Source organism: Ciconia boyciana, chromosome 9 (genome assembly GCF_034638445.1).
Source record: "Ciconia boyciana chromosome 9, ASM3463844v1, whole genome shotgun sequence".
In the NCBI taxonomy this organism is placed as follows: Eukaryota; Metazoa; Chordata; class Aves; order Ciconiiformes; family Ciconiidae; genus Ciconia; species Ciconia boyciana.
Window position 1 is genome coordinate 3,570,185 of NC_132942.1, and position 14,414 is coordinate 3,584,598.

The following is a 14,414-nucleotide window of genomic DNA, read 5'->3' on the forward strand; positions in this document are numbered from 1 at the left end:
CGGCGCATGAGCGGTCTCTGGGCGGGACCGCGCCTGCGCGCCGGCCTAGGCCGACCAGGACCAGCCCGACCGACAGGACGGCGGCGGCGGGACGGAGCCGAGGCGCGTCTGCGCCTGCGCGGCCCCGCGCGGCACAAAGCGGCGGGGGCGGGTGAGGAGGCAGCGCTTGCGCTCTGCGGGTGAGGGGCTGCCGGCGCATGCGCGGCAGGGGGCTGCTGGGAAGGGTCTTTCCCGCCCGCTGGGTGAGGCGCGGCGTCGCTTCTCGGTCCCGGTGGGGGACAGCCGGCGTCAGCCACCTCGGCATTCCGCTGAGCCTGGGGTGCGTGAGACCGGCGGTACCGCTCAGCGCTGAGGGCTGGCGCCCTCCTTAGTGGGGCTCTGCTTGAGGGGGTGGTGCAGCCCCGCCCGCAGCCCTGAGGCGGGAGCGAAAGGCGCTGCTGTGAGGGGGCCGCTGTCACCGGCCTGGCCTGGCCTGACGGTGCCTGCACCTCCTGCCCGGGAGAGCCATGAGGGTAGCGAGGCGGCCTGTCCCTGGTGTGCTGAGCGCCGGCTCCTTGGGGGGCACAGTCTGGACAGGGCGCCCGGCCTGCCAAATATCTGCTGGGGGGCCGGGGGAGGGGATGCTTGTAATCGCTTCATCTGGCTTTGCAGTGTTTGTGCTTCTCCCTGTAGTCCTGAGCACTATTACCGTGTCCCCCTGGGAAGAAGGAGGTGGAGGGCACTTGCTGGTGTTGGGTATTCAGAAATAAATCTTTTCAGCTCAAGCATGAGTGTTAAATACTATTTCGGTTGTACCACCATGTAGTGCTTAGATTAAGAAGGCTGTATTGCATTTCTTTAAAGCAGTTGATACTGAAAGAGTTCTTGGAAGACTTGGGTTTATTATTTTAACCTTTTAAGAGAGAAGGAATAAGTGAGGTGCAGCGTAAGCTTTCAGCAAAATACAGGAAACTAGTGGTGGACCTCAGCTAGCTTAGTGTACTCAGACACACTTGCTTTCTACCTAAAGGAAAAGATATCGGTAAGATAGAGCAAACAAGATGCAATAAAAAGAAATGAAAGAAACATGCATCTGTGATCTGTAACAGATTATGTATTTTATTGCAATTTGCATCTTAAATTATGGAGGTATTAGTCAATGCAAGATTTCCCTTAAGTAACTTCCAAAAGACATGAAATGATCAGTAAAAAAAAATACCCTTTCACTTAAGTGGGTCAAAATTTGGACAAAATGTACCATGTTGAAATTATCAAATCAACAAGGACTTTTCCTAGTTAATTGTCTCAGTCAGGGTTTGCCTAATACAGAGTCTAAATTGTTAAGTTCTTTGCCTACTATTGAAGCAAATTAACAATTACCTAGTGAGTAAGGGGAAAAGAATGTTTGCTTTCATAGGTCAGTCTCGGCTTCTTGGTGTCATGCTCTCTTAGTAGACATCAGTTTGTTTGAATGACCTAACTCAGGTGTTTTGTTTTTCTTCCAGAATGTTTTTGCACTTTTTACATAGGTTTCCATCTTCAGATGTTCTTAGTTTTGTACTTAGAAGTTGTAGAAGGAAAAGTGTTATTCATTGAAAAACAATAGGTTTCCTGAATTTACTTAGTAGCACATCTTCCTTAATACTCCCCAAATAATCTTGAACAAATAAATGCAAAGAACATGAAGCCATACCATCACCTCTTGTGTAACTTGCCAAGCTAAAGTTTATTTTCCCTAATAACTTGACCTTCTGGTATAGTAAGATGTTTTAACACCACATTTAGCTCTGTATTTTCCATACAGATAGTGAAATTTTTGGTGAAACTCAAGTAGACTGCATCTTTGAACTCCTAATGGTGTCAATCTTACAGTTAATTATGCTTCTGTCTACAAAAAATAACTAATTACTGTTATTTTTTTACTTACTTGCCACACCATTCAGAAAAATCTGAACCTACAGTTTTGCTACTCTGTGCCTCAGTCTCAAGAGAAAGGAGTGCTTCAGCGCCTTGTCAGAGTGTAACCGTGATCCAGAATGAGGTGTTCTCTGCTCTGGGATGATGGTCACTTCAGGCTGACAGGAAGAGGGGAGTGGTGGCAGTCCCCTCTCAACATTTTTCCCCCTCTGTTGCCAGCAAAAATTAGTGTTCAAAAAAACCTGATCTGCTTGAAAGAATGTTCTTTGCTGCATCTGTACCCTTGTCCACTTCTTTATGTGGGTGTACAAATGCTTTGAGCTGGCACGGGAGGGGATGCGTGGGGTCAGGATCACAGAAGGGGCCAGGTTGGAAGGGAGCTGTGGAGATCATCTGGTCCAGCCTTCAGCTGAAGGCAGGGCCTTGGTTTGGGTTATCGGCTGTAACTCTTGGGCTCTCTGTGACAGACAGTTGACCCAGCTGAAAAAGAGGGTGTGCTGGGGACTGATCCTAGTGCTCAAAATGGGGCAGGACTGCATTGCCCGCTGCCGGCTGCGTTTGCCTTCCTGGTATAGGGAAGGTGAAGTGAGAGCTGAAATAAAACCTTCTCGGCAGCAGGAAACTATTAACCTGGCTTAGTTGCTTATGAAACTACAACCAAAGTCCTGTGATGTTTTATCTGATAGGTGTGGGGAACGCACAGCTAGTGTGGATTAGACAGGGTTCCTTACAGGTTGCCATAATGATCACTGCTGTCTTAAGAGCAAGTGTGATGGTTCCCAAACCCACCGTTGGTTCACAGGAGCATAGTGTTAAAGTGCTCACCTAAGAAAGGAACCATTTTTGTTTGAAAAGACTCAGTCGTAGCTCTTAACTGCCAGGACAAACCTCACTTCAGAAGGGGTAGGTGATTCAGCACTCCCTGCTTGCAGCTGAAGCCATGCCATTGACTAGGAGAGAATTCAGGACTCGGCACAAGAAATTCAGGACACTCACAGAGAAGGGGAAAATTTTGGTTTCCGTCTCCATCCCAAGCATTAGCTCTGTATTTTGTCCTCGTATTTTTTTGAATAGTCGAAATGTGTGGATCAGAAGTCAGATCTCGTTCCTTCCTCCTGCTTGAGAGTCATAACCAATAGTTTAGAGAATCACAGTTGCTTTTCTCTTCTTTCTTAGATAGTTATCTGAGCCTTCAAAGGAGAGTGAAATAATGAAAGAATACCTGCTGTGTTGCATAAGTTGGGGGTTTGTCAGTACTTCAGATATACGGTAAGATTAAGCTGTGAATTGTGAGATGGCAGTAATAATACTCCGTATTTAGTACGCGAATTTATGCCAGGCTTTTGTGTGTGTGTGTGGTTTGTAACTAAGGAGATGGATTGGGTGTGGCTGCCATGATGAGTCAAGGATAGTCCATACTGCTGTACACGATCCTGGCACTTAAGTCGGTGACAAGTGTTTCATATGTACAGCATTCCTTAAAAAGGTTAACTCTTCAAGCTGACTGCGCTTACGTTTACATGCATTGAGTTGGTAGGTTATTCAGCTTTTTTGCAAAACCACCTGTAGTGCCAACTAATTCTGTAATGGTCTGAAGTGAATCCCAAACTCATTGACGTGTGTGTTAGCAATTGCAATAATCTTATCAGTTACTGCAGTAACACCAACATTTCCATTGTAGTGTAAGAGATAAATTTGTGCTTAAACTACGCAGATTTATATTGCCAGGCATCCTACAACTATGTGAATGTAGTGTTGATTAAGCATTGTAGAGTAAGGAACACGTAAATTAGTTTTCTTCACACTTACCTCTCTGAATATTTTACTGGTTCTAAATTATCTGTCAATGCATGTCTGAAGTGTCTGTTGCTATGGTGTTTTAATACTAAATGCAGAATTAAAAGGCTATGCAATATTGTAATAATGAGTTGCCACCTTTTGATGTAGGGCTGGCTTCCTTGATTAGTACATTTTTTGTAAGCAAAGAGTATAGACACTGGTACTTCAGTGTAGAAGTCAACTGCGTCTGTGGGGAAAGGGACTTCTCCTGATGAGATGAAGTCAGAAGTATACATCATGTAATCTCTCGCATATTCAAATACTGGCCACTTACTGAGACAAAACATTGTATGTTTCATGTCTTAATAATCCCATTAAGTCAGATAAATCTTGTGATCTTTAGTAGAACAATTGCAAAAGATGAGAACTGAAAGAGAAGCTATTTACATTGGATATTTGTGTTACATCAGCATGAACAAATACTATTTCTGTACATTTGACTCATTCCAGAGTCCAGATAGTGCCTGACAAAATGAGTGACACCAGTAATACCACTATCAACAGAGGCCTACTCACTTTAAAAGTTTGATTAAATGGCTTCTGTAAAGGGTGGAATCTCATTATTAATCACCTTATATACCACAAAACATATTACTTGACATTTGCTAGTTCATAGTTCACTCTGGTGTTGTAGAGAAAGCAGGAAGCATACAGTCTTATTGAAAGAAGAAGAAGTTACAAAGTAACTGTGAAAATCACCTTTCCAAATCACTATGGATATAGATATTTCAGAGTCAAGAATCTTTAAAAAGCTAGGAAAAGAGTGCTCATTCACAAACATTAGGTTTTTAATATTTTGCAAATATTTTGTGTCCTACTCTCTCCCCACGAGTGTGGCACTGAATGCCGCTCTTGGCTTGTGCATCCAGCCCAGTGCTGTCTCCTGGCTGGCTGGGCAGGAGCACGGGTGAAGTAGGTACACCACTGTGCACCTGAGCACGTGGCCACGTTCCTCCTCAGTCCTGAAAATGCTACGTATCATCTAACAGCTCTAATCTTTAGAGCACTTTACAAATACTGCCACTGCCAGGACAAAGTATCGCTGTCGTTGCCAGATGGACAAATACATGATTTCAGCCCCGTTGAGGAAACAGATACTGAAGTTATCTAACTTGCCAAACATGACAGAAGCATTTAGAGTCAAGAGAGTAGAGACCCCAGTTCAATAGATAGTTGGGCACATGCTTAAATTCCTTCCTTTTAAAGAAATAATGCAACCACCTGTGAAATGTCCTGCTCAGCTTGTGCTAGGAGGCTTTAGGCTTGCTCATTGCTGGTGTGGCGCTCTGATCAGCGTAGCGCATGTTACAAGTCCCTTCTCTGGAAAAGCTCTCCTAGTGTTCAGTCTTTTCCATAAGCTACGTTTAAGCACACAACAAGTTATTAATATATGCAAGCAGTTGTCATGGAGATAATATGATCCAAAGTGTTTTTTTTTAATAAATGACACAAACTTGGCACATCCCACCTGCCTTGTACAAACAATTCCTACATAATGTTTCCTGCGTTAGGCCTCGGATAGATATATATCTGCTTTTTGTGCCAGCACACTACGGAGAAACCATGGTTTCTGGCTTTCAGATGGCTGGCTTTAGGAATTTGAAAAATGTAGGACTTGACTTGTAAGAGGTGGTTTTTTTTGAAGTCGCAACATCTTAGCAAGGGGCTGTACTGCTGACTTCTGTGAAATCTCAGACACAATGTCACAGCTGGATTATGGCTGAAACCTCTGCAGGATGTATTTTCTCTCCTCATCTTGGTGAATAGACTTATGGCAAAATGCAGTAACTAATCCAAAAGAAGGCAGCTGGCTAATGTAGCCAGGGAGGCTTCAGGGCCATAATGAGGATTGTTTTCCTTGGAACGAGACTGCGATCCTATTAAATGCCTTTAAATCCAGGAGGACCAAATGCTGTACCTGCAGACTTAGGGATATTAAGCCTGAGCTCTTTGAGACATTTTGCCTATGCTGATCATAACATTTCTGCTCTTTAACTGTGCCCTTGCAAAGTAGTACACATGCAGTTCAACCAATAAGCAGGACTCTTCCTTACCTTTATTCTGTGCCTCTTTCTCTTGTCTTCTCCTGGAGATCTTGTTACACTTAAGCCAGGCAACACCTAACTGATGTAGCCATTCTGTAGCCTATTTATTTCAGTGAGTAAATGAGATTCTCTGCATATTATAGCTATTGCCTTATTTTTTTCCCAGATATCTACTCTTCAGTAAATACCACATCACAGTTATTGTCATAATGACCTTCATCTGGGCCAAGCAACTAGAGAGTTAAGCTATAGAAAGACTGCAAAAAAGGATTGCAGCAAGAAAATGTGAGGTATTCCTCCCTCACTTTCCTGCCAGGTAAATGTATGTTTCCTTCATAGCACTGCCAGTATCTTGTAGTGAAGGAAGCATGAACCCAGTTGGGGAGTACTCATGACTTCTAAAGCGTGTTAATATAATATCCGTGTTGTTCTGGAGATGTCACAGATGTTTTGCATGACAAAACGGGTACACACAATCTGCTAAAGATGGCTTGACTAAACTGCTGCCGTGCCATCCAGCTCAGCATCAGCTCTGAAGCTCACTTCCAAGCAGTGCTGCGTCCTGGCTGCTGCTTAAATGCTTCCTCTGAATAGAGAGACTGGGGAAGGGAGATTTTCTTTTGAAATCTATTTGTGTATGTGCTAAAGGACAAAGGAGAACCGTGATATATTCACTGCACAGGCACACTTGTTCTTAGATCATGATTTCGCTTCACTGTGGTTAACAAGTGTATTATTACTAATAGCTAGTTACAAATAATAACCTGACCTTATTTTTAACCTAATACTGAGTCAGATTTCATTGTAATAGGTGGATTCACTGCTGTGCTTTGCTCTTTGAATATTATCATTCAGAATTTCAGTGCCTTCCATCTTAGGTATTAAAAATAGGTGGCAAGTTGGGTAATTATTATTGTTCCAAATCTCGTTTGCAGCCTTACATAACAGTGTTCTCACCAAAAGCCTTATTTTAAGGGTGGAGTGGAAGAACATGCTGTAGCAACCTGAAATTATTTGCACTACTGTAGCTGGGTTATACAGAGCCTAGCTAGAACCGTCTCTTCTTTTTTAAGGAAAGTTTGAGAGCCAGTTTAATCTTCATGAAAATAAAGACATTAAGGAAATAAAAATGCATGGACTGACTCAGGTTTGGCATTATAAAGTCATGTGTTGTCAGCACACCTCAGTCCCGAGCGTAAGCATCCTTGGTAATCGTATATTGCCCAAGCAGAAACTACTAGTCATGCCAACTCAGTGACAGTCAAAATAGTTGTGAGATTAATAATAGTAAATATATAAACATGCAAAACAAAATAACAATGGTAAATTACTTGGAAAGAGAATATCCCCAGGTGGATGGAGCTACACTTGATAAACCTGAGCTTCCTCATTAGTAACACTGTGTTCATAGGCAAAGTACTGTCTCCGTTTTTACTAGCCAAGACTATTTACCCTTCCAGTCCTGAGCCAGGTCACCTTTCCCCAACCTTTCCTCGTCATATCCATCAAACTCATGTGATCTGGGAAGGATGAAAAATGGTTGGGAAGAGGCAGTGGTCAAGCCTGAGAACATTAGATACCTCCCTTCAGCTGTAACAAACTGCCCAGCTCTCCCAGTGATCACAGTAACAACAAACCCTGATCTCTTCTATTTGAATAATACATTTTATTTTTTCCTCTCCTATTTCATTGCATGCTGTCACCTCCCTCCTTGATCAACATCTTTTTTCCACCAAAGCTAGCATCAGTCTTCCTGATTGCCACTCTTCTCCTCTATCCCTTTTCCTGTGCATAACTTCCTTTCTTCCCCCTTTTCAGCCTCACTGAATTGGATTTAGCCAAGTAATCCACAACACCTCATAAGTTCTGGAAACATAATTCAAAACTGAGAGGCTTTTCTCCCTGAAGTTGTGTATAAGATAAATAACGTGAAAATAAAAAATACACTGTTATAAATTTGACTAATAAAAATCTCGTGTTTGGCAAAAGGACGAGAAATGGCCATGAAGGGTGACCCGTTAATCTCACTGGTAGATGGTAATGCCAAAACTCTCGGCATTTCAACTGGAACTGGGATCTTACTGACAGAGCATCTGACTTCCTTTTTGATGTATATAGCATTAGTGACAACTGCTGAGTGCATTCACTGGCAAAGTAGAGTGCACATGTCCACTATATTGTATGGCATGTCTGTCATACAGATGCTACATGCACCCAGCTATTGGAAGCCCAAGCCAACAAATCCTAAAAGTTTGCAGGCTTAAAAGCTGGGCTTGTGCTGGGCTGCCCAAGTGCGTGCTGAACTTAAGCTGTGTCAGCTGAATAACTAGCTGAATTTCACTCATAGGCAGTAAGTGCATCCCAAAGCTGTCAGTCTCTGTGTGTTCAAAGACAGGAGCTAGTACTAACCTTGCTTGCTGCCGTGGTACACAGAGATTTAGTCTCAGGTGTACATATCTAGCACAAGCCTAATGTTAGTTCGTACGCTTCGCCAGTGTGGTTTTCCTCCTCAGTTTACAAACTGAAGAGATCAATGAAATTATGACTGCTGTTTTCATTGGATGAATAATTACTCCATAATTAAATAATGATATCAGGTATATTATCAGAGAGAAGAACTGGTTTCAGAAAACTGTCATTAACTTGAGCAACTGGAATTTTTCAGTTCCATAATGAATGTATATTTATTACAGGACTGAATGAGTGGAGAGGCGATGCGGGGTCTATTACAACAGTGGTTGATCTCGGTCACCCAGAATGAGGGAGAAGCTTGCCAGCTTCACAAGGGAGGCTCTCTGTCACGGAATCACGTCCCAGTGCTTTGGGACACTGCACAGCAAGTTTAATTTTGATTCACGTTTTACTATCAAAAATAATCTTACAAAAACCTGGCTGAACTTTCTCAGAAGAATGTTTATTTCAGAAACAGCACCTTCCAGGGCACCAAAGCTATAATACGAATCAGTCTCAACAGCGTTAAGTGTTAAACCTACCATTCTTGTGTTGCAGCTGTTTCTAGATGAAGTCCCTCAATCTACCTTTTCATAAATTGCCCTCTCTGTCCTTACTATAGTTACATTTCCCTTAAAAAATGGTATCTATTACAGCAGAAAATAATTCATATTCATTCTTCTTATAGTCCAAAAAACTTTATTCGTACAGCTACTACTGCTCTAATTTTTTGACAGTGTCCAACCGGAGATAGTCAGGCAAATGTACCAAAATCTATCAAGAATTATTCGTGTAGATAATATACCAAGTAAAAGAATTTCCACAATAAAGGTGTGTAGTTTACAGTAGCCTTGAGATAGGGCTGACTTCTTCCAAAACAAGTTCTTCTGGTTTTATGTGACTATTTAATACACTTCTGTGTTCAAGAAAATAACTCTTGCTCTTACTCTGTACTATGAAACCAGTATAGCAGGAGGCACCATGGGCTCGTGAAGAGATCAGGAGACAGGAGATGTGTCTTGTATCTGTTTAAAGATTTTCAGGGCCATTTCAACTCCCACTTCCCCTTCTGTGAAGTGTTACAGCTAGTATTAATTTTGCTAGTTATGTGACTAGATTTTTTAACCTGAAATACACTGTCTTCAAAGTATATGGTATCTTTAACAAGAAAAGTCATAACTATTAGGTGAGCATATTCACTATTTTCTTATGTCTGTGAATGAAAGAGCTTCTGGGCAGTGTCACTGAATGCAAATACTTGCATTTTGCTCATCTTTTTTAAATGTAAATGCTTTCTTCGTATCATCCAGAAGAAAAAAATACATATATTCCTTTTAGAGAGGATAGCCTCTCTAAAAAATACTGACAGAGAGTATCTCTAACATGGCTTTTCACTTACCGCATATGTAGATTCTGCAGCGTTCCATGGCTCGCAGGCACAAAGGTAATTTCACTTACCCTGAAAAGCAGCTGTATCTAAGGTGCAGTCAGAACCACAGCACTGGACAATAAGATTTCTAGGTGAGGCAGTGACTAACCATTTATCGACTTGAAACTGCCAATACATATTTTTAAAGTTGGGGTGCTACCAGCAAAGTACAGCTTACTGTCAAGTGAAACCATGTACGTAACAGATGCTGGCAGTCGGAGTATAATACGTACCTGTGCGTCCAAATCACTTCTAGTCCTCTTTTTTTATGATGGGATTGTGAATTGTACTTTTTTGTTTTTTGTAATTAAAGGGTGGAACAGATGGTGAGAACTTGAAGAGCTGCATCCATTAAATTAATGTAGAGAGTGTCTCCACATTATAATTTAATATAATGGGATTTTACTTCAGTGAAATAAAACTATACAGTCTAGTGCTTGGGAATGTTTACTATATGAGAAGCTTCACTGTTAAAAGATTTCACTGAGTCATGCTATGAGTCTCTGCCAAATACCAATCATATGACCAACCCAGTTAAAAAAGGGTGTTTCTTCATGCCAATATATTTCACATGCCACCCTACAGTGAACCTTTTTTCGACTATACACCTGTGGATTTTATGTAACACCGAAGGGGGACAATGTAATCTGACTGCACATGTTTAAAAAAGAGTAGATATTAACAAGCACAAGCTAGCTGGTTTAGTATTAAGAATGGTGTAACAAGGGGGGCTGGGTTTGACATGATTTCAGAGGTAGAGTTAAGGCAGACAATCCAAACCAAACATTGATACTGGTAAAAATCAATGAATGTTTTGCCCATTCCAGGAAACAAGATGTTACTCTTTGGATGGCAACCAATTTCAAAAGTTCAGAGAACAAACTTTCTGTTAAGACAGGGATTTTACTTACTATAGTTAAGACAGAAAAAGAAAATCCAAGAGTACAGGCATGAATTTTACAAGCAGCAGTGGACACTGATAGGTTTTCCTAAATCTCAGAAAATATTTATACTTAACTGTAAATATTTGAGTGAAACTTGTCTAAGCTACATTTTGGGAATCCTGTATCTTATTACTGAAATGTTTTTTATCCATGGAAAGTTACAGCAAACGTTTTGTACTAGTGATTCTCTACTCCAGCAAGCTCCAGCTGTAGCTACATAACACTCATCTCCCACGCAGCTCCACCACAGCTAGCAATCAATACATTGTCTTCTGCATACAGAGGCTATTCCTCTAATAATCAGACACTGGGATAGGGATGAAATCATTATGGAAAATAGTACTGGAAAGAACACACAGGCTCACAATGGGCCCAAGTGTCTCTGCTGCAACCCTTACTCCAACTAAAATACACTACAGATTAACTTGCCTCAATGACTACTGAATAAGAAAGTTAAAGGGACGAGCACACATACCATAGAAAGTTTAAATTACACTTCCCTTCAGTGTAATCTGTGAAATCACTGGTATGCTGCATGGGAATAATTGAGAGGTCACAGAGGATTATGTGGACATTTATGTTTCATTCTGGCTTAAGTGTGTTCAACTCCAGTGATATCAACAAAATTGTTTCCATCTTCAGTAACGCTGCATTTGCTTCTAGGGCTTAATGAAAGAATAATACGTTTATTAACTGCACATATTTATCTCTCACTGAGATCGCAGTTTTTCAAGTTTTCAGCATTCAACTACTGAAACATCATTTCAGACATACTGAAGCTTCTCTACCTGGTGTATGGAAATGAAAAAGAGGATGGTTAATAGTTTCAGAATATCGCACATCCCACCTCTCTCAGAACAAAGCAGAACATGGCTTTAATGGCAACAGGTTTTGCCAGGGAACCTGATACGTGGTGCTTAAGTCTTAGCCTACCGCTGCATGAGACAAGACATATCAGTCCCTTTTCCCTGTTTCCCTTTGTCAGGGAAGGAAAACTTTCACTATATTTCCTCTATGAGCTCTCAGTGGAGGAATGGCTCCTGCACTGGCTGTTTCTCTCTACTTTAACTATTAGTTTATCCTTCCCGCCCATAAAAAGGTAGGGACTTCTGGTTTGGAGAAACGTTCACACAGTTGAAGTAAAGCCTACGGTGTTACTGAACAGTTCCTCCTTTGGCATCGTATGCTCTTCAAACTGCAGCAAAACACGTTCTATGAGATAATTAGCAGCTGTACTGAAGTGACTCAAGGGAATATTTGAGTTCTGAATTTTGAGAGGATGTTTGTATATCTGATGTAATTTTGTCTCATCACAGTCTGCATAAGCTTTCTATGCAACAGAACAAAGGAAAGAATTAACCAATGAGTCCAAAATACTTACACTAGGAAAATAACTATTTTGTTTCAACAGCTGGTGCAACTTTTTCTCCATTAAATCTAAAGAATGCCGTTGAGCAGAGATTTAAGATGTACAGCTTTTACTATCAGTAACACCCCACAACTAACAAGGAAGGAGATCTGTTTGCAACACTTCAAAATAATACTTGACATGAGGGACTCTTTGTCTAATGCAGTCTCTGAAAATCAATCTTTTCGCTTGGAAAATACACTTCTGCAGTTAAGCAACTGTGACATGTTTCTTAAACATTTATCCATATATGCAATAAAACACTTAACAATTTTAATATTAATTCCTCTGCAGAAAATCATTAAGAACAAACAGATAGAAACTGATGGCAAAGAGCAGAACTGTTTGAGCTGCGTGGTTGGCCTCATGGTGCTAGATCCTCTTGCTTAGCCCATGGCTGGTGATGCTGCGATCTGGACGTGCCTTCAGCTGCATCAGTAAGCGCAACAGATATTTCTGAATTGAGCAGTTATTTCCATATTGCTCACAGAAGCACCTTTTTATTTTCCCAGTTTTCTTCCTGCAAGGAGGTTCCTGCTTGTGTTACGATTTCCTCTTTCGATGGTGTTATATTTGCTAATTCCACAGAGTAGCGGGAGGCATACGGCACATAGGCAAATAATTACTAATTTCCAGGGGGCAGAGCATTTAACAGCAGAGATTAGTTGATTATAAGGTCTTCTCTGACTACTCTTTTAAAACCTGATAATTGTTTGTATCTGAACAAAGTGAGCACATTTCTAAAAGAATTCAAATGCCAGTCTTTTATGGGGAATACATCAAATTTTAATACCAACTCTAGCACAGCATTTGCTATCAGTAGCTCTCAGTGGGCTTTGCAAAGTCAATACCACTTCACAGAAGAGGAATCTGACGTGTTCAGTAATGAGATTATTTACCCCAAACCATCTCAGCACAGCAAGGAAGGAACACGATCCAGACATCTTCTAGGCTAGTGTCAGATCCAGTTGGCCACTTTAAATGGAAAATATTGTGTTATTTATTCTTGAAGGATTTGCTATCTCTGCTTCCCTTTCACACCTTTTTTTTTTTTTTTTTTTTGAGTCTCATAGATACTGTTTTTCTTTCTGGGATCTTCAAGGTATGCTCTTCCATTTCCTGAGCTGGGATGCAGAGAATGAAATCTGCTTTTCTGAGCTCTAACTCTAACCCCTAGCCCATGTAAGCTTTTTCTGGATTTGGTGACTTTAAGCCCCCAGTTCCCTACTTACCCCGAGCCCCCAAAATAAATTTTTAGATAGGATTATATGGGAAAATGCATTAGGAGAGGAAGAGATTTTAAAAATAGCCTAGCATTTAAATCTTGATGTAATCTCTTCTGATTGTCTCGGTATTTGAGCACAGGGCATGGAGCTGTACTAGCCTAGTGTTGGTAAGGATGAGCCATGTGTAAGACATACACTTTACAAATACTTACAAATTTATGAGGCATTCTGAAGTGTTGGCTACACCCACGTGATGTCATAAAAGGTTTATCTACAGTAAATCTGCTTTCTTCAGAGGGCCAGTGCGGCTTTTTCACACCCACACTTGATAACCCATAAAACAGCTGTTACAGTTAGTATCTGCTTGTCAACGCTTTATTAATCCTGCCACAGCAGGGGCATCGCTCCGGCATAAACGGGCTGGCAGCAAGGCACAGGCAAGAGAGCAAAATTGGAAGGGCTGCACTGTCCTGATGCTTAAGTTTAACAAACGATGCAAGACTAAATAGGAAGAAATTAAGATGTGCCCAAATTGTCCTAATTTTGATGGTGTTACTTTTTGTTGCCATGAAATGTTATCCAAAACTCTGCTCATATTTCAAGATTTTATATTGTAATTGCTGAATTCAAATACATATCACGTTATAAAGCCACAAAATAAAAGAAATATTTATTTTAAACTTAAACGTAACAATAGGGCTCTTTATTATTTAACATTGTTTAATTTTTTAACATTCCAGGCTTTTCATAGCTTTCTAGCACATCCTACTATCTAGCTTGGGGTGTCTGTACTTTTTTTTTTTCCTAGCAATGTCAGTGACCACCTGGAAAATGCAACAGAGGAAAGCTAACAAAAAAAATTTTAAATATGTGACAACAAATATGAAGAGTTATTGCAATAAGAATTGGAGTTTGCTTCCTAATTCCTATGATAAACAAAGGCTTCTAGGCTTCACCGCTCATGAACTTTTCCAGTTTCCTTATTGTATTAGCTTTGCTGCTCAGCAAGATGCTTCAAATATTTTACAGACACCTCGCAATACCAGATAACGTAATGATCAGGCAGAAATTGCTTCTCCCAAAAAATACAGGATCGACAAGAGAGCCCCAATAATGTTTTCCATATAGCCCCAATAACACAGTTTCCATATAACCCCAAATCCTACCCGTTTCAGT

The 14,414-nt window shown here is 41.0% G+C and overlaps 1 long non-coding RNA gene across 1 annotated transcript; it reads left to right on the forward strand.

Annotated features, from left to right (window-relative positions):
• Positions 1-205: 205 nt before the first annotated feature.
• LOC140657074 (uncharacterized) lies at positions 206-14,075 on the forward strand. Its single transcript, XR_012044203.1, has 4 exons — positions 206-319; positions 3,073-3,165; positions 5,947-6,096; positions 8,474-14,075. It is a non-coding gene; the product is annotated as an uncharacterized lncRNA (long non-coding RNA).
• Positions 14,076-14,414: the final 339 nt, after the last annotated feature.